Below are 19,641 nucleotides of genomic sequence, written 5' to 3'. Positions count from 1 at the left end.
CCGAATGACCTTTTTCAGAGTTGCCCGGCGTTAACCGCCTCTATTCCCACTCAAGTTACCAAACAAAGAGGCAGGCGCTGGAGACTGGAAGGCAGGAAACAGAAGTTTTATTCCGACGGAGCAGAACACATCAAATCAGACAACAGGGTATCTTCTCGAGGTGCTCTAACCGCATCTCTGAGGCCTGGCCTCTTATACACAGGTTTATGATCTTTATTGCATGTCACACATTCCTGTAATGCTTTAAAGTATGAAAGGACATCCTCGGAATACCCGCTTCAGGCCCGTTCCCACACACATTTACAGTTGAAGTCCCCACCCCGGTCACAACAGGTGATGATTGTCGCACAGCTGGACATTCCGCCGATTCACGGAATGTATGTAGTTGATCGGATCTCATGGGGTGGGGGCTTTTGATCAACTCGTGGATCCTTTGATGGGGGAAGCTTCCTACTGTCTAGGGGGGGGGGCAATAAACAGTATCCGCAGGGCCAGGTGGCGGCCTGGGAACGAGGAAGACAAACGGGCACAGAGGAAAGGGGGTTTTATCAAAGGACCCGGGATCATGAAGGGAATGAAAGGAGGTGTCGCGCTGGGAACAGGATGGGGTTCCAAGGCAGAGTTGTGCTGAAGAGGGGTTTATGGCACAAGGCATGTGAGAGCGGGGGTTGTCAGCGCGCGGGTATGCCTGCGAGGTCAGGAGAGAGAGAGAGAGACGCGCTGGCTGTCGGCGATGGGCAGAGAGGCCATGGTATCTAAAATGGCTGCCGCTTACGCGCATGAATAGGCTCGAAAAGGGGGCAGATGGCGCCGATAATGTTGACACTGCGGTCTAGGTTTTAACAAGATGAGTGTGCTGCACTGCACTCTTCTCACATGTGCCTTGACACTGAAATGTGTGCAGTTTCCATCATGATGAAGATCAGGAGGCAAGGACTGCTCTGACCGTGGTAGCCGAGAAAGGAAGTAGGTAACCAACATGGCTGCTATGCTGCAAAAGCTGTATCTGCCCCGGGGGAGCGCCAGGCAGCTGAGGACAATCACCTATAATTCCGAGCAACGTCATTTCGTTTGTGCTGGAGTTAAATGAATAGAGGTCTATGGGCTATATTATCAAGAAAGGGCAATACATTATTGCCGCTTTAATCGGCAGGATAAAATCAAGTAACAAAATGAAAGAAGCATTAACACCCGAACCTGGGCTTCTGTGGGAAGTCACAAGGGCATCTTATCAAGCCCATTATCGCCGCTTTAGCAGCAGTTTCCTGCCGATAAAAGTGGCGATAATGTACCGCCCTTTCTTGATAATATGGCCCTATGTTTCTTGTGCACCCTCTGCCACCTGGCAGGAGTGAAAAGTGTGCATCTAAATTATCCTACCCCACCCTAACTTGGAGGGTCACAGAGGTAGAGCCAGAAGCTTGCTACTATACAAATGTATTAAAAAAACAGGAAAATTCAACCAGATACAGACTTTTTTTCCAGCATCCTGTAGTAAGTTATCTGGTACAGTGGAACTCCTCATGTAAAGTGGAGATTGACCTTGCTCTAGCCTGCTCACAACTCTAACAATATACAGTTCAGACTGCTTTCTGGAGCATAGTTTACCTTACATGCTCCATCAGCACCGTTTGTAGGGGATGCTTACTTTTGTGTTTGCCAGCCCGTGGGATGCTCAACTCCTTAACTCACAAAGGAGTAAGGTCCCTCCAATTTACAATATGTTTCCTTTTGAGTGCTCGACAACTGAAGGATGTAGTTTGACGAGCACTTACTTTCCTTACTTTGTGCATTGTGTGTAACGTTGGCACATGTACAAGCAAAGCAATTAATTCATGAATGTACGGTTGGCAACAGAAGCATTTCAACAACAAATGAAATCTATCAATCTGTCACTCAACTGTGGGTAGTTTACTAAAAAAAAGGAACAGTGCCAGAACCAGATATGTGATTATTGTACATGGATATCAATGCAAGGCTGAAAACCAACTGAAAGGGAACAAAAGCAAATTTCCAGTAGACTCGTCTTCAGAGGAAGAGCACTGCACTGCTCAGTTTTGCGGGGTTTCTATTTTGTTTGCTGCACAAAAGGAGTCAGCTTTTGGCTTTGTCTTCTGACGTTATTGTTTTTGTAAGGCTGCCCATCATTGTTTGCAGACGTGTGTGTGTGACAGAGAAGAATGGCATGAGCAGGGGCGGCTGCCATAGAACAAAAGTGAGGGGGCGGGGGGGGGGGGCCTGGGGGCAGGATGGGGAATTTAGGGGAAAATAATCATTTAAAAAAACATACCTTTCACTGCCTCTGACACCAACAGCCGCCTCGATCCTTAACCCCTTCCATGCTTATTACGAGCCCAGCTCATCATGAGGCACAGTGGAGCTGTGCTCACGACGAGCAGGGCTCGTCATAACTGCCGCGGCGCGCCCACGCGCAATTGGATCCCCGCCTGTGCGGGAGAATCAATCAGTGGGTATAGTCGTGACAAGCCCAGCTGGTCATGAGCGCAGCTCCACTGTGCCTCATGACGAGCTGGGCTCGTCACGAGCACCGGGGCGCCACACCCCTCCACCCTCCCCACAGCTGGGAAGACACAGGGCTCCCCACCCAATCATGATGCTGCTTTTATGCTATGAGAGCAGCATCAGGATTGCTGTCTGCCACTCAGACACTACCTGGGAGCCTGAGGCTTTTCTCCGAACTGTCTGTGAACACAGCTAGTTTGGAGAAATAGAAGTGTGGCTGTGTGTCTGGCCGGCTAAAGACAGTCGGACAAATTTACAGGCACACTTCTAAGTGCCACCACTCCTCCCTTGCATGACCCATTCCAGCCCTGCCTACTCAGGCATGCCAGCCAGTCACAGAAAAAAAAATGATATTGTTTTATTAACATTTTTTTCTGTAACTAGCTCTGTTATGGAGGAGCCGCCCCTGGGTATAAGCTAAACAGTGAAATATGGGAGCCTGGTGCATGAAGACGGCTACCCATAGCAAAGTGCAGGTCCTAGCATAATGATGCTGGTTCACTGCAAACTATGGATGCCTATGACCTGTTGGCGTACACTTCTGGAGCACTGTTAGACCTGACATGATTGTAGCAGGTATTGGCATAATGGTGATAATTCTTAAAATCCTGTGGGCATCATGGCACTCATGGAGCACAAGGCTTCCTTTGACATCCTAGTGACAACTATGTCATGATAGTGCCTGACTCTGGGACATCATTTTGATCATATTTTAGGTCTGCCCCGGCTGAGCTATTGTCTTTCCAAACTATTCAAATAGAACATACATACTATGGGGCATATGTTCTGGCGCATCTCTGCAAATCAGCAGGGATGCGCCAGAACAGATGCGTCATGCAATCCCCTCCTTCCGCCACCACAGATGCGCCACATTTACAATGCGGCGCACCATGGTGCAAGGAAGGGAAGATGCGTGACGCATCTTGTAGCGTATGGGTGGCGCATTGCTGGAGTCTCGTCGCAAGCGTGACGCAACTCCTGCAATGCACAGGGGCCACCCATACTCAAAGTGGTGCGTCACTCCTTACGTCTGATTCAGGCCGGCGTAAGGATTTGACGCAGCAGCTTGTAGATTTCACTGCGTCAGTTTTACGGGGCTTTCCTGTGACAGATCGCCCTCATGAAACCTGACGCAGGTTTCATGTGGCGCAGGGCTTAACAACGTGACACATCTGCCTAGATGCATCACGTTGTAAATAAGTCGCAACGTGGCGCATTGTTTACGCCGTCGCTGCGTCCCAAAAGCGACACACCAACGGCGTAAAAGTGTCGCAAAGGGCTTGTAAATCTGGCCCATAGGCTCTTATAACTGTGTTTATTGGGATCCAGGTGTTATTTATCAAACCTCCTAAATAATGATTCCCTGTGGTACCTTATTTATCGGGAGCACCTTTTCCAAGTTTTGGGGAGAAAAAACGTGGGTATTTTGGTGCGCTAAATTCCAGTCACTTTTCTCTTGGTAAATTGAGGTAGGCTTGATCTGTTGAAATTCAATGAACGGTGAGGTATTTAAAGGTCCACAGTGATTGCTGAGTTAGGTAAAAAGCCCACAACTAATAATTTCAACCCCCTGCACAAATAGTGCTATTCAAGGGGGTCAGAAAACACCGACCCACTCATAATCAGGGCCTATAGAGATGCAGTGGTGTAACAAACCTTGAGGGGGGGCCCCTGCAAAGTACATGGAGGTTTACTCAGGCGCACTCAGTCCAGAGTACTGGGCCGAGGGGGTCCTCCCGTAGCACGGGCACCCCGCACTTCAGGGGCTGCGGGACCTTTGTTAAGCCACTGTAGGGATGGTGTTTAGCTAATGAGCTTCATACATTAGTCTATTAAACTCTCCTTCCTATTTTGATTCCGCCCAGCACAACATGCGCATGGGGCAGGAGGTCACTTTACCCATGAGCTCCTTTCACTTTATATACTGTGGAAATCCTGGGAACATTTTTCACATCCACTAAAAGCCCTTTCTCTTCAGCGCAAAACTTTGTTCAAGGTGTGTTGTGATATTTTTTTAATGTTAACTTTAGATGTCAGCTATTTATTTTGCCTGCACTTTGGGTTTCCAGATAGTTGGTGATCTATTTTCAGTCTCCCATATAAAGTTGCTGTTATAGAGTGTTGAAGTGACATTGCGACATTCTAACAATGGTGAAACCTGTCATCTGCGTGCTAGGATAGATGGTGATATTTTCTTGTCTACTTCACAAACAATATTGACAAATAAATAAAAATAATAACATATTAAAATGCAGAGTACATCGAAACAGTTTGGCATTTAAAAAAGGCGCATAGTAACAAGGCAAGATCAGAGACTGCTTTTAAGTTTATTAATTTTGTTGCATGCATATGGAGCCACATTCAAACTGATATTTGTTTTCTTTTTTATTGATATGTGTGGCATATGCTTGCAATAAAAAATAAATCAACATTGCATTTACTTGCCAAGACCAGACTTATTTGACTTTTCAATGTTTGTTTGAATATTGTGGGCATTAGTGGCAAAAATGGTGCACCGGCTTGGTGAAATGTTTGCATTAGTATAATGCCAATGTTTGTCATATTATATTAATACTGTCACTTCTGCTGAGTCCTTTACTTGTAACCAGTATGCAACCATCCATGTATTTATTACCCATGTATCTGCACAATAACTTATTGAACCATACATCCATGGTACTCACTAAACCATAAACTATCACTTCCAATCACTCATTCATCCACCCATGCACTCACTCATCTAGCCAGACACATACTTCCATTACATACACACAAAAATGCCCGACAATGAAAAGTACTTTCACTAAGATTATTGCCAGACATATTGGCTTTGTCAGTGCTTATCGAATTCTGTGAGCTAACATTTATTTACACTTTACATCGCCATCCATTTAAAAAAAAATGAAGAATAACATATTTTCAACTCTCTCACCCTCATTTGTTAATTTCTAACATATTTACTATAATTTCTTTGTCTCAATTCTGTGTTCTTGGTGCTTTACTATCTCTGTAGTTACTTGTGATCGATAAATTCTGCACCCCTGGCACATTACTTTTTGTTTATGCTCCTGTGGTTCTGGTACAGCACCATTTTCTATATTTACAAGGTGGGTCTAAGCCATATTGTGTGGCTTCACGCCGCCTTGTAAATATGCTAATGTCCTCCCCAGTCCTCGGCGGCAGAGGGTGGTGCAATGGGTGTTGCTGTGTGCATTCCATCACAACACCCATTGATCTCTGACGCAGACCCTTATTTACAAGGTTCAGGCAGTGCCGAATACGAATGCAATGGAATACCAAGCATTAGAATGGCGTTTTTTGCTCTTTCCGTTTGTCTGGCAATCTGAACATACAGAAGGTGCAAATCAATATTATTGATTGTTTATGTACGGGAAGTAGTGTCTCCCTGCACCTAAACAATCATCCCTGCAGCGCAGGCACCCTTGCAACATGACAGCAGGATGCCTGCACAGGCGCTAGGATGCTTTCTTTGCACCACAGCTATGGGAAACACAGGGGTGTGCCATATTCTTGTGAATATGTCAGATCCCTGCATTTAAAAATTGTTGGAGTGTGGCACTACAAAATTTAGCGCAGCTTTGACATTTTCTTGTGAGTTTTCCCCAAAGTTCACAGAGTCATGCCTACTCCCTGTTATGCTTGAGTTCCGGGAAAACTCTGCCAACCGCTGAATGGCTCGTGAGCGTTAAGTTGGCAAGTGCCAGCGAGAATTGGTGTCCTCAGCATGATTTTCTTCACCCAGTGAGATTTAATCAACAACGCGGTCATGTGCTGTCACGATTATTTGCGGTGAGAAAGCGGCAGCTCGAGTAGAAAATCTACTCAAGCGGCAGCCAGGAATCAGCACCCTCTGACCCACTGATTCTGCAGCGCTGAGAAAGTTCCTGGCGCTAAAAATCAGCGTAAAGTGCCGATTCCGCCCTTTCAGAATTAGGCGGAGTGAAAGTCCTCAAGTTCCTCCTACCCCTACATAATATCTTCTGTTATTTATTTTGACACTTTTTTTCTTTTTTAAACCTACCTATAATTGAAATCTGATCTAAAACTGGAGCACAACTCTTGCAAAACATCAGGTGTAATTGTCCTCTAAATTATATTTTGATGCCTGCCATAGTATAACTGATACCTCACTGAGCAAATTCTAATTGCCTTTTAGTTTAAATAATCTCTCTGAGTAGCTTGTGCTGACCAAACTGCCATTCTTTCGAGGTACACTAATGTAGTTGCTCCACAGTTATTCATCATAAGTGATTTTGTTGGTAAATGCAATTTACTCGGAACAACTGAAGGAGTCAGAAACTTTGCTCTCATTGTCCATGACGTCATTTGGAATACCTATGAGGAATGAACAGTCATTATAAAGAGCATAAGAAATAAGGTTATGTTTTTGCTCCGAACTGAAAGCAGTGAAGAACAACTTCCAATGTCTGCTGTTGCTACAAGACTGTTCAAAAGGGGGTGGTGATGGACAGAGCATCTGAACCAATCAAACACTCACACCCAGTCACCAGATCTGGGTTTAATCCATCACTGTTCTCTAGCCCACTCTGCCACCCCAGTTCAGACATGGCTATATGCAAATCAGTCTGACCCTGTGCCTCATGGGAACAGTCCAGCCCGAACTGCCAAGCCATGCCTTCCCGGGACCAGTAGCAAGCTTCCTGGGACCGGTTTCTGGCATTACAGCCGTCTTCAGCCAGGCTTGCTTGAATCCAGTGGCAAAGTGAGCAAGGGACTCACGTCTGAGCATACCCTGCCACAATCAAGGCGGCCAAAAGCGGCACAAAAGCGGGTGGTGATGGACAGAGCATCTGAACCAATCAAACACTCACAACCGGTCAACAGATCTGGGTTTAATCCATCACCGTTCTTTAGCCCACTCTGCCACAACAGTTCAGACAGCTACAAAACAGCAGTCTTTGGATCTGATGCCTGGGTGAGCACTGATCTGTCACATAACCTGGTCTCAGTAGACCAGAAGGAGGCAATAGAATGATAGTCAGCTGGTGGCCTACTCATCTGATATATCCTGACTCCCTCATGTTTAGAAATAGTATGGGCGGGAGATCCGTTACGTTTGCAGAATTTGAAGATTTACAGCAATTTCGCGATCCGCGAATCTCGCGAATTTGCCAAACAATCCGCAAATCCGCTCGCAGGCTTATTTTTTTTTTTTTTAAACGGTGGCTGGCATCTTCGTGCAGGGTAGGATTTATTCTGGCACGATGCTCCTGTCACAAAAATTAAATCTCAACAGAAAGCACTTACATATATAAATAAGGCAGTAACACATTCATCAGCTCAAAAACAATCATGAGCTTTGTTGAGCCTGGGCAGGTGTGCTTTCTCCCGAATATCTACAGTCGAAAATTAACTGTGATTCTGGATAGAGGCCTCTGCATCCTGCACTTTCACGAGTGCAATCCCCGTGCGGTACCTGTGTCCAGAAGCTTCTTTCTCCTCATCTGCTGCTCTGATCGGTATCTGACCTTATACACACAAGAGGCATGTGAACTGGCATAGAAGCCGCGCTCTTTGGCCCCGCCCACACACTAGTGGTGTGCACCGTTTTCCCGCCCTGACCCACTATGATGGACAGCTCACTCAAGGGACCCCTGCGCTGGGCAGGTGTGCTTTCTCCCCATATCTACCATCGAAAATTAGCTGTGATGCTGGATAGAGGCCTCTGCATCCTTCACTTTCATGAGCGCAATCCCCGTGCAGTTCCTGTGTCCAGGAGCTTCTTTCTCCTCATCTGCTGCTCTGATCGGTCTCTGACCTTATACACACAAGAGGCATGTGAACTCGCATAGAAGCCCTGCTCTTTGGCCCCGCCCACACACTAGCGGTGTGCTACATCTTCCCGCCATTTACCCACTATAATGGACAGCTCACTCAAGGGACCCCTGTGCCCTTCGGCGCGATGCATAATAACACACACATGGTCACTGGAGACAACTCTTCTGGCCCTTTTGCAGCTGCAGTGTTAGAAACGCACTATACATTTACCCTTTGCTCTGTGTCCTACCTTTTAAATACCCTGCACCCTTCCCATGGGCCTACGTTAGGGGGGATTTACATGTAGTAAAAGGGACGGTTTTGCCATGACACGTGGGTGGCTCTCGGACCCGGTAGACGTGGGTAGGTCGATTACCTTCTTGACAACAGCACAACAAGCTTGTCTAATACCATAGGAACTCCCTGATTTTAACCTACCAGGTGCTGATGACGCCGGGTTATCTCACAACATTGGGTAGTTCCAGGTCGGACAGGTACACATATAGGTATTTGTTTGACTGATGTGAGAGTGTTGCCATATCGCCAACCATAGAGTGTAGATAGTCTTCACGATGGAGGTCCTGATGAATCGCATGTTGAGCGAGAAACATGTTGACCACATTATACTAATAGAGACGCTTTGACCTGAGACATTATACTTAGCTAAGCGCCGAACTGTTCATTTTAAATAGGGTAGGAGACTCATTGATTAAAATTTGTTCACAAGGGTACTCCGGGCCCTATTTTAAACCACACACATAAACCATACATCAAACACAGTTCTGGCCCCACACCTGCACTTCACCATACGGCAGTTGGAAAAAGATCTCCGCTAAAGTGCCCCACTACAGGGAGCCCGTTGGGTATTGCACCGCCGTCTCAACGAGGAGCAGCCCAGATGATAAAGCATGACACCCATTTGGGTGTGTTACGGGCATTACATTCTAACAAAAGGATTTCCAACTCTGAACCAAATGGTCACGTTGGTTGGTGTCACTTCCCTTGCACAGACACTTTTTTACTGAGGAACAGCATAACTTTTTTGTCTTATGAACGTGGGTGGACTTGCCAGGTTAAAATGGGATTTTAAAACTACACACACAAACACTGCAGTGACAGGTCTGAGACAGGTTTGCAAGGCTACTCATGTGGGTGGTACAATCAGTGCCTCAGGCCCACAGGTAGCATTTCATTTACAGACTTTGGGCAAACCTGGTGCACTTTATTAAGGACTTACTAGTAAATTAAATATGACAATCATAGATAAACGAATCACAAATACAATTTACACAGAAACCACTTTCAATTTGCTCTGGTCAAAGGTGGGAAAGTGCCCAGAATTCGAAAACCAGCAAAAAAGAAGTGCAGCATACAGTCAAAAAAAGGAGGTCAGAAGCAAGAGGTAAGGGAAAATCACGCCAAAAGATGGCAAGTCTAACATAAAGACTGTGACATGAAGTGGAGAAAGTCGGTGGAAAGGAGAGTACACAGTATCTTTTTTTTAAGTTTGGGGAAAGTCTAGTTTTTGCAAAGTCATCCTGTGCCCTGAACACCCCCATTTCTTGCTGACTGGAACTGGTGGTAACTGACTCTGACTGTCCCTGGGCGCTGCCTAACCAGGCCCAGGGCCAGTGCTATGCTGAAAATACACTTATAATACAGTGAAAACACCTTCATACACAAGGGTACACTATGGGCTAGGGTACCCCTATGATTGGCATGACCTCCCCAATAAGTCCCTAGTACATAATAGGGCTGAGGGATTCAAACTAAATTTTAGTTCCTACCATTGAATACGGCATGGCAGTTTAGAGGCCAGCAGCCCTTTCTGCATTTGCACATGTGCACTGCTGAGAAATTAGATCAGTTTTAAAGCAGCCCTGTGTTGCAGGGTTGCTTTTAAAATGTGAATTTTGCCCAAACACAACTTTGGTACTTGGGCCCCTTACAATTTGATAAACCACAATAATGTGGCATATTAGGTCCCCCCAGGTTCTCCCCGGGGTATCCTAGGTGTAGGAGGTCAAGTATTTTTAAGGAGGACCGTTATAAAATAGGTATTTTATGCCATGGGGCTAATAAAATTGTACATTTCACTTTCATCATTGTAGTAAAGTGGTTCCCAAAATGAACTTTTGTGCTAGAAGCACTGTGGAGTGAGGATCTGAAATATCTGTACATATTCTGAACCCCTGAAGTCTCTCCTAGGTGTTATTATTATTATTATTATTATTATGATTATTATTAATTGAATTTATAATGCGCACAACTACCCTAGACAGGGTTTCCCGGTGCAGACATGTCTACTACTGCAGACTGAGTGAGAGGCAAGCTAGTCACTGAGAGAAAAGCCAGGTCCTAAGATCTCGCCGAAACTTAAGGTAGAGAGATACTTGTTTCATGAAACAAGGAAGAGAATTTCATAATCTAGGGCCAAGAAATGAAAAGGAGCGACCTCCCATTCTGGTAAGTCTACAACTAGGTGTTACGAGATTGCCTTGGGTGGCTGAGCGTAAAGACCGGGAAGGGACATATGGATGAACAAGCTCCTGTAGATAAGCTGGAGCGGTCCCTTGCTTGATTTTAAAGACCAAACACAGGGTCTTAAATTTAATGCGACTTTCTATGCGGAGCCTATGTAAGTCCAGAAGGGAGGTAGAGATGGATACTTTCCTTTGGATATGACATAGGAGTCAATAGAAATATTAAAGAGCATAGGGCTCAAAGTGGACCCCTGGGGAACTCCGTACGCAGATAACCGAACAGTAGATGAAGATTTAGAGGAAAAAACCTGGAATGTACGGTCACTGAGATAAAAGGACAGCCAGGTAAGAGCAGGCCCTTCGACTCCTGTCGACCAGAGTACTAAATCCTGATTGGGACGGATGTAAAAAACCCGAGCTTGCCACATGAGCTGAGAGCTGGCAGATGACGTGTTTTTCCAGGATTTTGGAAAGGACCGGCAACAGTGAAATAGGCCGGAAGTAAGACATAATCGAAGGATCAGCTCCAGGCTTTTTTAGCAAAGAAACAACCATTGCAAGCTTCCAAACTAAGGGAACGCAAGTTTCACGTAAGGATGCATTAAGAAGAGCTTTAAGAAATCCAAGAGCCTATGGGGAAGCAGTTGCAAGATGTTAACAGGGAGAGGGTCTAGAGGAGAGCCAGATTTTACCCTTGCTAGGCAATCTAAGAAAGATTTATCCTCGAAGGGAGACCATATGGAAATCTTGGCTACTGAGACATGGTAGCTCCCACAAGTAATGTCAGGCCAGGGACTCATTAAATTTGCAGAACTGGAGGTTTTTAATGAGCTGTGTATCGTCTCGACCTTAGAGATGAAATAGTTTGCAATGTTGTTGCATTGAGTCTCGTCCAGGGCAGATGGCATCGGAACAGTGTTCGATCCCGCCAGCTTTTTGTCCATGCAGAATAAAGCCCGTGGACGGTTAGATGAATTGGCAATGGTATTCGAGACAAAGGAGAATTTTGCCGCATTACAGGCCCGATGGTAAGTATTTAAGGCGGCCTTATAATCAGACTTGCTGCTGAGGGTATAGGTCTTTCGCCATCTTCTTTCTAATAGCTTGCACTTAGATTTCAGAGCCTTTAGCTCATTATTGAACCATAAGGCAGGAGGGTGGTGGATAGAACTACTTTTTAATACCAAGGGCTGGCAGGTATCAATAGACTTAGCTAACCAGTGAGCCACCGCAGGATTTAGAGAACAACAAGGTAAATTGATGTCCGGAGGATTCGCTATTAAAAGATTATTAAGAGAGTCTAAGTCTAGCTTCTTCCAGGGCCTCCTTCTGACTGAGTAATCTCTGCGAGCAGGCGCAATGTCCCCCGAGGATACTAATCTGAATCAGAGGACATAGTGGTCTGACCAACATAAGGGAAGCGCAGGAAGACTGCAGTCCCACACAACGTTGGTCTGAATAGGATCCAAGAGGTGACCCTCCTGATGGGTGGGACCCTGATTATATAACAGCAGATTGAGAGCTTCAAGATCAGATAGAAAAGTTGAGCTCCCAATATCCAGGGGATCCTCTAAGTGAAAATTAAGGTCCCCCAGAATGGCGAAATTGTCCGCCTTCATATTGAGCAGGGCCAGTAGGTCAGGAAATGTAGACAACCAATTCTAGTGTTCCCGGGGGACGGTAGATGAGCATGCCAGATAGGGTCATTTGGGAGGAAACAGCTAGTGTAAACAGCCCGGTTTCACAATCTGGAAAAGGTTGGGGCTCAAATTTACAGGAATAGATATCTTTAAAAATTACAGCAATTCCACCTCCTTTCCTAATTCCTCTGTCCCTTCTAGAAATGACATAGCCAGGAGGAAGGGCGCTAGCGACATCTGGGCCTAAACTGGCATGGAGCCAGGTTTCAGTTAGGAACAATCCAGTAACAAAAAAACAAAAAAACAAACCAATCACCGGTGTGAATATATATTTGCTATGTACTGTATGACTAATGACATGAAAAAGATATAATAAATGAAAAAAATATTTTTCTAAATTATTTCTGAATTTGGGAAAATGATGATTTGCAGAATATACTAGAGTTTTTTTGTTACTGATTTCCCCTGTTTTCCTCTCCCGGTTTATCTTTTCTCCTCCAGGGACCCTCTTTGTTGTTCAGTTAGGAACAAGGCATTGGAGGCTCTGAGGTCAGAAAATCAAATATATGTGCTTTGTTCTTAGAAAAGGAGCGACAATTGATGCTCCAGAAATGTAGGTGTTTGCCAGCCTTTGGATAGGAAATTATATGTGTGGTGGTGTCCCTACCTTTAGATGTGGTGATACTCGAATTAGAGTACTTCAAACCTAGCGTAAAACCACAGTTAGCACATCTTAATCTGCCTAATGATAGATTGCATGCGGTGCAAGATGAGGAAATATTACCTCTAAGAAGCAGTAGCTTCTTAGAGGTAAAGCTTCTTAGTCAACGTAAGTTGACTAAGAGGGTTTATATCAATAGCTGCATATTTGCTGGCCGCAGGTCGTATCAGGGTTGAACGGGTACAGACGGTCTTGCCTCTGGCGCACCTCAGGCGCGCCATCAGCACACGCGCTGCTTGCTTGCATCGGGATCCTATTTAAGGTGTCAGGAGCAATGAGCAAGGTGGCAAGAGTGTCGCCCTTTCTAGCTAGCCCCCGCGAGTCTGAAATGTAATGGAGCACAAGATTAAAGCACCGCCATCTTGGGAGTACCAAACACAAGGGTAAGGGGTCCTGTAGATATAGGCAGAGTCCTTATACAAACTGTTCAATAAGCCATGCTTTTGGAGAAATCTCCCAGTTCATTTTCCCTATTGCAGCCCTACAGGCTAACATGGCCAAAAGTTATTAATTAATCACTGCGTCAGGAAATACAGAAAAATATCGTTCAAGAACTTAGTAGAAGGCATTGATAAATCCAACAATAAAGTATTGTTGAATCAATCCTAAAAGGTACAGACAAGAAGTTATAAGACCTGCTTGTCTGTAAGCCAAAAACCTGCCTTTCAGTGATCTGCTCTGATTAGTCAGAGTTAAGTGGATTAGCTAATCTACTTTGATGAAGATATAAGTGGAATCTGGGTCGAAGAGCCATTCTGGGAGGACAGGGTTCTGCTGCATAGGAATTACAGAGCAAGGATCAAACAATGATCTTTAAAGGAAGGGGGGACAGGCAGAAGAAGGCAGTGTCATTTGCATCCCTACCCTCTGAACCCAGCCAGATGGCAGGCTTAAGGAAGTAATGTGTAGATACCAGGGTCAGGGAACCTATGGAGATGAGCCATTCTGGGGTTTGGATAAGCCAGCTCGTGCCTCTCTGCTGAGACTTCAGCCATATAAAATTTTGAAGAAATAGTGCTTTCTGGGAGACCATTTTCCACACTTTGGAGGAAATAGTCATGCTCTTGGGTGTTGCCTTCACCTCATTGGACAGGAGTGCCCTCCTGTGTGACCCCAGAGAACACTAAATGAGTATGTGAGTGGGACAGTGCCTCTCTGATCTGCTTCTTGAAACAAAAGAAAGAAGAAGGGTCTGTGCTGAAAGTTGGATTTGCCCCAACGAGGTCCTGCACTCTCTGGAAGACTGTGCCTGCTGCTCATTCTGGAACTACAGCCCTGTGGACCTAACTTGCTGCAAAAGGACTACTTTACTCCCTGTAAGCTACAGGTTAGAAAGGCTTACCTGGACCATCACCACCAAGGATCCCTAGCTTGGAGTGCCTCCAGTGGATTGTCCAAATGGATTGTGGGAATTAAAGTCCCAAATTTTCAAGGACCATCTTGGAGCTCCCAGAACACTGTAGTAAGTTGTGGACATTTTGGGACCCTAAAGGGAACTCGAGGAAGAAGTAGCAGAATTCTGGAGAACTTTGGAGCAACTTGGAAAAAATGCTCCATAAGTGGACCAGCTCGACCTGGCCAGCCAAACGGTGATCGTCATCCACAAGCCGGCCTGCCCTCCAGGTTCAACCTGCTGAAAATCTCCATAGATCCGACTCCCAATGTTAAATTTAAATTGTAAATTGATACTTGTATAGCGCACTACTCACCCGCAAGGGTCTCAAGGCGCTTGTACGAATACCGCTGTGGAACCCATCCTGGCTTTCCCTGTCAGGCATCTACTCCTGGGCACCCCCAAGGTGGAGGCCAGGCATCCTTAGCGTTGTGGGGGCCATTGTGGAGATTAAGCAAGCTATTGCCCAGAGTTGCAGAGTGGGACTCCATGATTGGAATAGGCACCGAGGCGAGAATGATCAGGTCCGTGGAATTTTGAGCCCAAGACCCGCCGAGGCGGGGAATTAAACCCTGGTCACGGGTTAGACCTCTGCATCAGGGTCTGCCACTCTAATCATTGAGCCACACTTCTCCACAGTTCAAGAAGGGGGTTGGTCGAATCTCAAGCTGGCGAACCCTCACCATATCTGGCCTGGTTAAGGGCATCAAGGGACCATAGGAGTAAAACTGTAAAAGTTTCTAAGTCTGAACTTAAATGAGGTGACCAGGAATAACCGTGAGTCAAGCCGGCGAGCTGGCCCGGATTTCTAGTTTTCCCACTGGAAGGTCCAGAGGTCTGACTTCCATACGTTTGACTGGGAGCTCGTCACATGGCAAGCTGGTGAACCCTCACTGAATCTGGACTGGCTGAGAGCTTCAAGGGACCCCGGGAAAAAAAGCACCAGAAAACCTTCTAAGTCAAATGGTGAAAACTTTGACCACAGCCAATCCACAAGGGGTAGCCGTGCAGGGCTTCATCGCGGTCTGCCTGAACTTTGACTTTGTCATGGTCTAGCACGACCAGATGTCCCAATAGGTGCTATAGGTTTCAATGTGCTATATTGTGCTAAATCTTTAAAAATGCATATCTCCAGTTACCTACATTGGATTGTTTATGTTTTGGTGTTATTTTAAAGATAAATATATTTCCTAATATTATAAATTGGTGTTGGATTTTTATTGTGTGTTGTATCTAAATTATTTACTGAATTGGTGTTTCTGAATGCGTTATGTACCTGTCTCAGAAGTTAAGCCTGCCTGCTGGCAGCCAAGTGACCAAGGGTTGAGCATGGGAATAATTTTCTGAGACCTTATCTGAGCCCTATACTGTGTTAGTGGCCCCATTGCCAGTGGTAAATGCATATTTACCACTACTAATAATCCACTTCCCAAAACTGGTATATATAGCAACTATGGGAGAGAATTAAAGAAGCCCATTTTCTGGGTACTTCTTGCATTCTACTGCTCTTCTTCTTCACAATATAGGTTAATCATGGGCCATACACAATAATATTATAATGTATAGCTATTCATCAAGGTACGTTTCCACCACCGCAATTGCCCTACTTTTTTAAACAACCACCAGCAGCTGACATTTACTGGTTGGTGGGTGCAAGGGTTCTGTCGAAAATTGATGATGCTACATATATCAGTGTAATAATTCCTGCATTCCATTTAGAGATGGGGAAACCTCAGGTTTGGGATTTCAACCCATAGCTGAATTATCCTCTGCCCGAGACAAAGACACCAGGTTTCCAATGACCTAAAGGGTTGTTGTTCTGCCATCCTGTAGACAGATAACACCTAAACACTTTTTAAATAGAAAACTTGAGGTTTAAAGGAAAACAAATAAAAACATAATTTTGTCAAACATAGTGTCCAATTAAAAACTGGAAGGTACTGTTACATCGGTAGCAGGAGTCATGTCAAGATCTTACCAAAAGTTGCTTACTTTCAAGAAAGGAAGGAAAGCTTTTTAAGCCTGAAGGCCTTGACGAACCTGCAATATTGGCTCAGTGAACGATAAGCTCTTCTGCCATATAGATTGCTGTGGTGTCTCAATGCTCACAGCCCTCCAGTCATCACTTTATTCCAGAGCGATATTCCAAGTCGGGCCGAATTGTTCCCAATATAGCAGGGTCACAAATGAGTTGCATATCGATAGGTCCAAACTAAGGTGGTATGGTGTGCAAAATAGCGATGGACTGGGCTGTGGCCTGAGTAGTTTCCAGTGGCTGAGATTAATTCAATCCATCACTTTTTTGTATGCTTCAGATTTTTACTTTCAGCGCATTGATTTCTTCACCTAGATTTTTCCTTGTCTCTCTTCTCATTCCTGATATCAGGAGGAGTTTGGTGCCTTACTAATTTCTTCAGGTCTAATATTCATCTTCAATCAAGAACTATAAAATCACCAAGAAGGTTATTTACATTAAATAGGTTTTTCATTCCCTCATGTATCCTATTATGAAGATATTTCATCTTTACTATTATATTCAAGGTCGGTCCTTAGGTATTGAAAGGAAACACATTTTTTCTTAGACAATCAAATAGGGGACTGCCAGTTCTTTGACATATAAACAGTTTCAGCAATTGAAATCGGCATTACTTACTTCTCCTCAAGTGTATTACCATTGTTTTCGTACTTTTAATAAGAGACAAATATGTGGGGTACAAATATCACATAAGAGGAGATTTGCAGACAATGGTCATGCTTTTTAGCAAAAGATTGTGAAAGACATCATAGAAAATGAGGATAAAGCTCCACACTTGTTGTTGAGCACAGGCAGCAGTTTCGTAATGAGAATTGAGTGTTTTTGTGGCTAACTAGAAAAGTATTGCATACTTAATCATACAAACTCTTCAGCACAAAAGACGGGTGGAACAGGGTTTAATACTAACACCTACATTTAGCAGATGCATAAATAATACACTTCATCCTAATTCATCAGCATCCCAAGAATTGCCTAATGTTTGTTCATAGAGGATGTCAGATCTGTTGTAGATGGATTATTCACTCTCAACTGTAAATATTATCGTGCGTATGAAGCAAAGGCTTCATAAGCACAATAGAATATCACGCAAGAATGATGTTGTGACAATAAACGTCTGATATAAAAATAAACACTTTGAGTTTTAATAAACAGAAGAACGAAGGTAATGTTTACTCTCTGAGTGGAGCACAGTTGGAAAGACCCAAATAATTCTCTTAATCAGATTTCACTGTTAATAAAACCAAAATAAACCCTTCAATAGAGTCACTTGGTTTTTTTCTTGATTCTGATGCAAAGGGAATAACGGTACAAAAGCGGGTGGTGATGTTCGGAGCATCTGAATCAATCAAACACTCACACCCAGTCAAAAGATCTGGGTTTGATCCATCACCGTTCTTTAGCCCACTCTGCCACCCCAGTTCAGACATGGCTATATGCAAATCAGTCTGACTCTGTGCCTCATGGGAACAGTCCAGCCCGAACTGCCAAGCCATATCTTCCCTGGACCGGAAACAAGCTTCCGAGGACCAGTTTCTGGCATTCCAGCCGTCTTCAGCCTGGCTTGCTTGAATCCAGTGGCAAAGTGAGCAAGGGACTCACGTCTGAGTATACCCTGCCACACTTATGGCGGCCAAAAGCGGTACAAAAAGGGGTGATGATGGACGGAGCATCTGAATCAATCAAACACTCACACCCAGTCAAAAGATCTGGGTTTGATCCATCACCGTTCTTTAGCCCACTCTGCCACCCCAGTGTCACGAGGTTATACAGATTGACTAACCTTAAGCATCTGGTACAGCAGGAGCGATGTAGTTGCTAGTTTCACTCCTCCCTAGATACGGCACCTCAAGTGAGTATACATTAAACACTCGCCTATGAGGACCTCACCCAGGGAAGGGGAAAAGTGGATAAATAAAACATAAAGGACTGGCAGCCATAAACCATCTAAAGGGCTCGACAACAGGAGAAACGTTAAGTACAATATCACCTCTATATATATGGTGATGTTGAATTACACTTACTTAACATGGCTTCTACAATCATCCTATAAGAATAAGGCAAAATAGATAAAATAAAGTAAATAGAAAAAGAAAACAGGGAACTGCTCAAGAACCCCAGTTCTAGAAGGATAAGGCTTCTTTCTCTTGATGATTCCTTTCAGTCAAATTGAGAACGCTACTTATCTTCTTGCAATATGTTCTATGGATGTTCCACACAAAATGTAATAGTTCATATTACAATGTTCTCCGAACACTAAATCCGAGCCTCTCAACAGCTCCAAGGAAAACAAAATTTTCGGCCAAATTCCAAGCGCCAAAATTCAGGAAGTTAATGATAACCAAAAAACTAGAAGAGTAAAAAGCACTCTCCCAATGCTAGCACTCCGCTAGCCTCAGTTCCGTTATGAAGGGATTACGCAGTAAAAAGGAGCACAAGGTTCGTGCCTCTCTCCGCGATCACAGCATACAACTGAATCAGTGTCTCAGCGTGGCTCCCAGCGCGGCTCCCAGCGCGGCTCAACGGTCCACAAACGCCGAGAAAATAACAGCCAAGACTCAAATCCAAAGCGCGGCTCTCACTGCTCGAATCACACGAAGATCTACTTCAGTGAAGTAGAAACACGAATTCCTTTGCAAGGTTCCAGGTTCGGTAATGCACAAGGAAAAGGCCACACCACAGTTGACAAGCACCGCGCACTGATCGGAGAAAGCAGATATAGAATGACGGAAAGGAAAAGTAGTAGACAGCGAGAACAGACTACGCACAAGCATTCTGGGACCTGTAGTGTCACTAGATGTGCTTAATTCATGACAGAACCCCCTCTCAATGACCGACATCCCGGCGGTCCACCAGGTTTCGATGGTTACCTGGTGTGGAAACGTCTCAACAACCCAGGACAATGTAAATTAATGAGAGGGTCCCCCGAGCGCTCATCAGGCCCATACCCCTTCCAGTCAATCAGATATTGCAAGGCACTCCTCACCCGTCTGAGGTCTAGTACTGCTCTCACCTCGTACTCCACCTCCCCTTCTATATTCAAAGGCTGA

This window comes from Lissotriton vulgaris, chromosome 2_2, assembly GCF_964263255.1.
Source record: "Lissotriton vulgaris chromosome 2_2, aLisVul1.2, whole genome shotgun sequence".
Lineage (NCBI taxonomy): Eukaryota > Metazoa > Chordata > Amphibia > Caudata > Salamandridae > Lissotriton > Lissotriton vulgaris.
Note: the sequence above shows the minus strand (reverse complement) of the source record.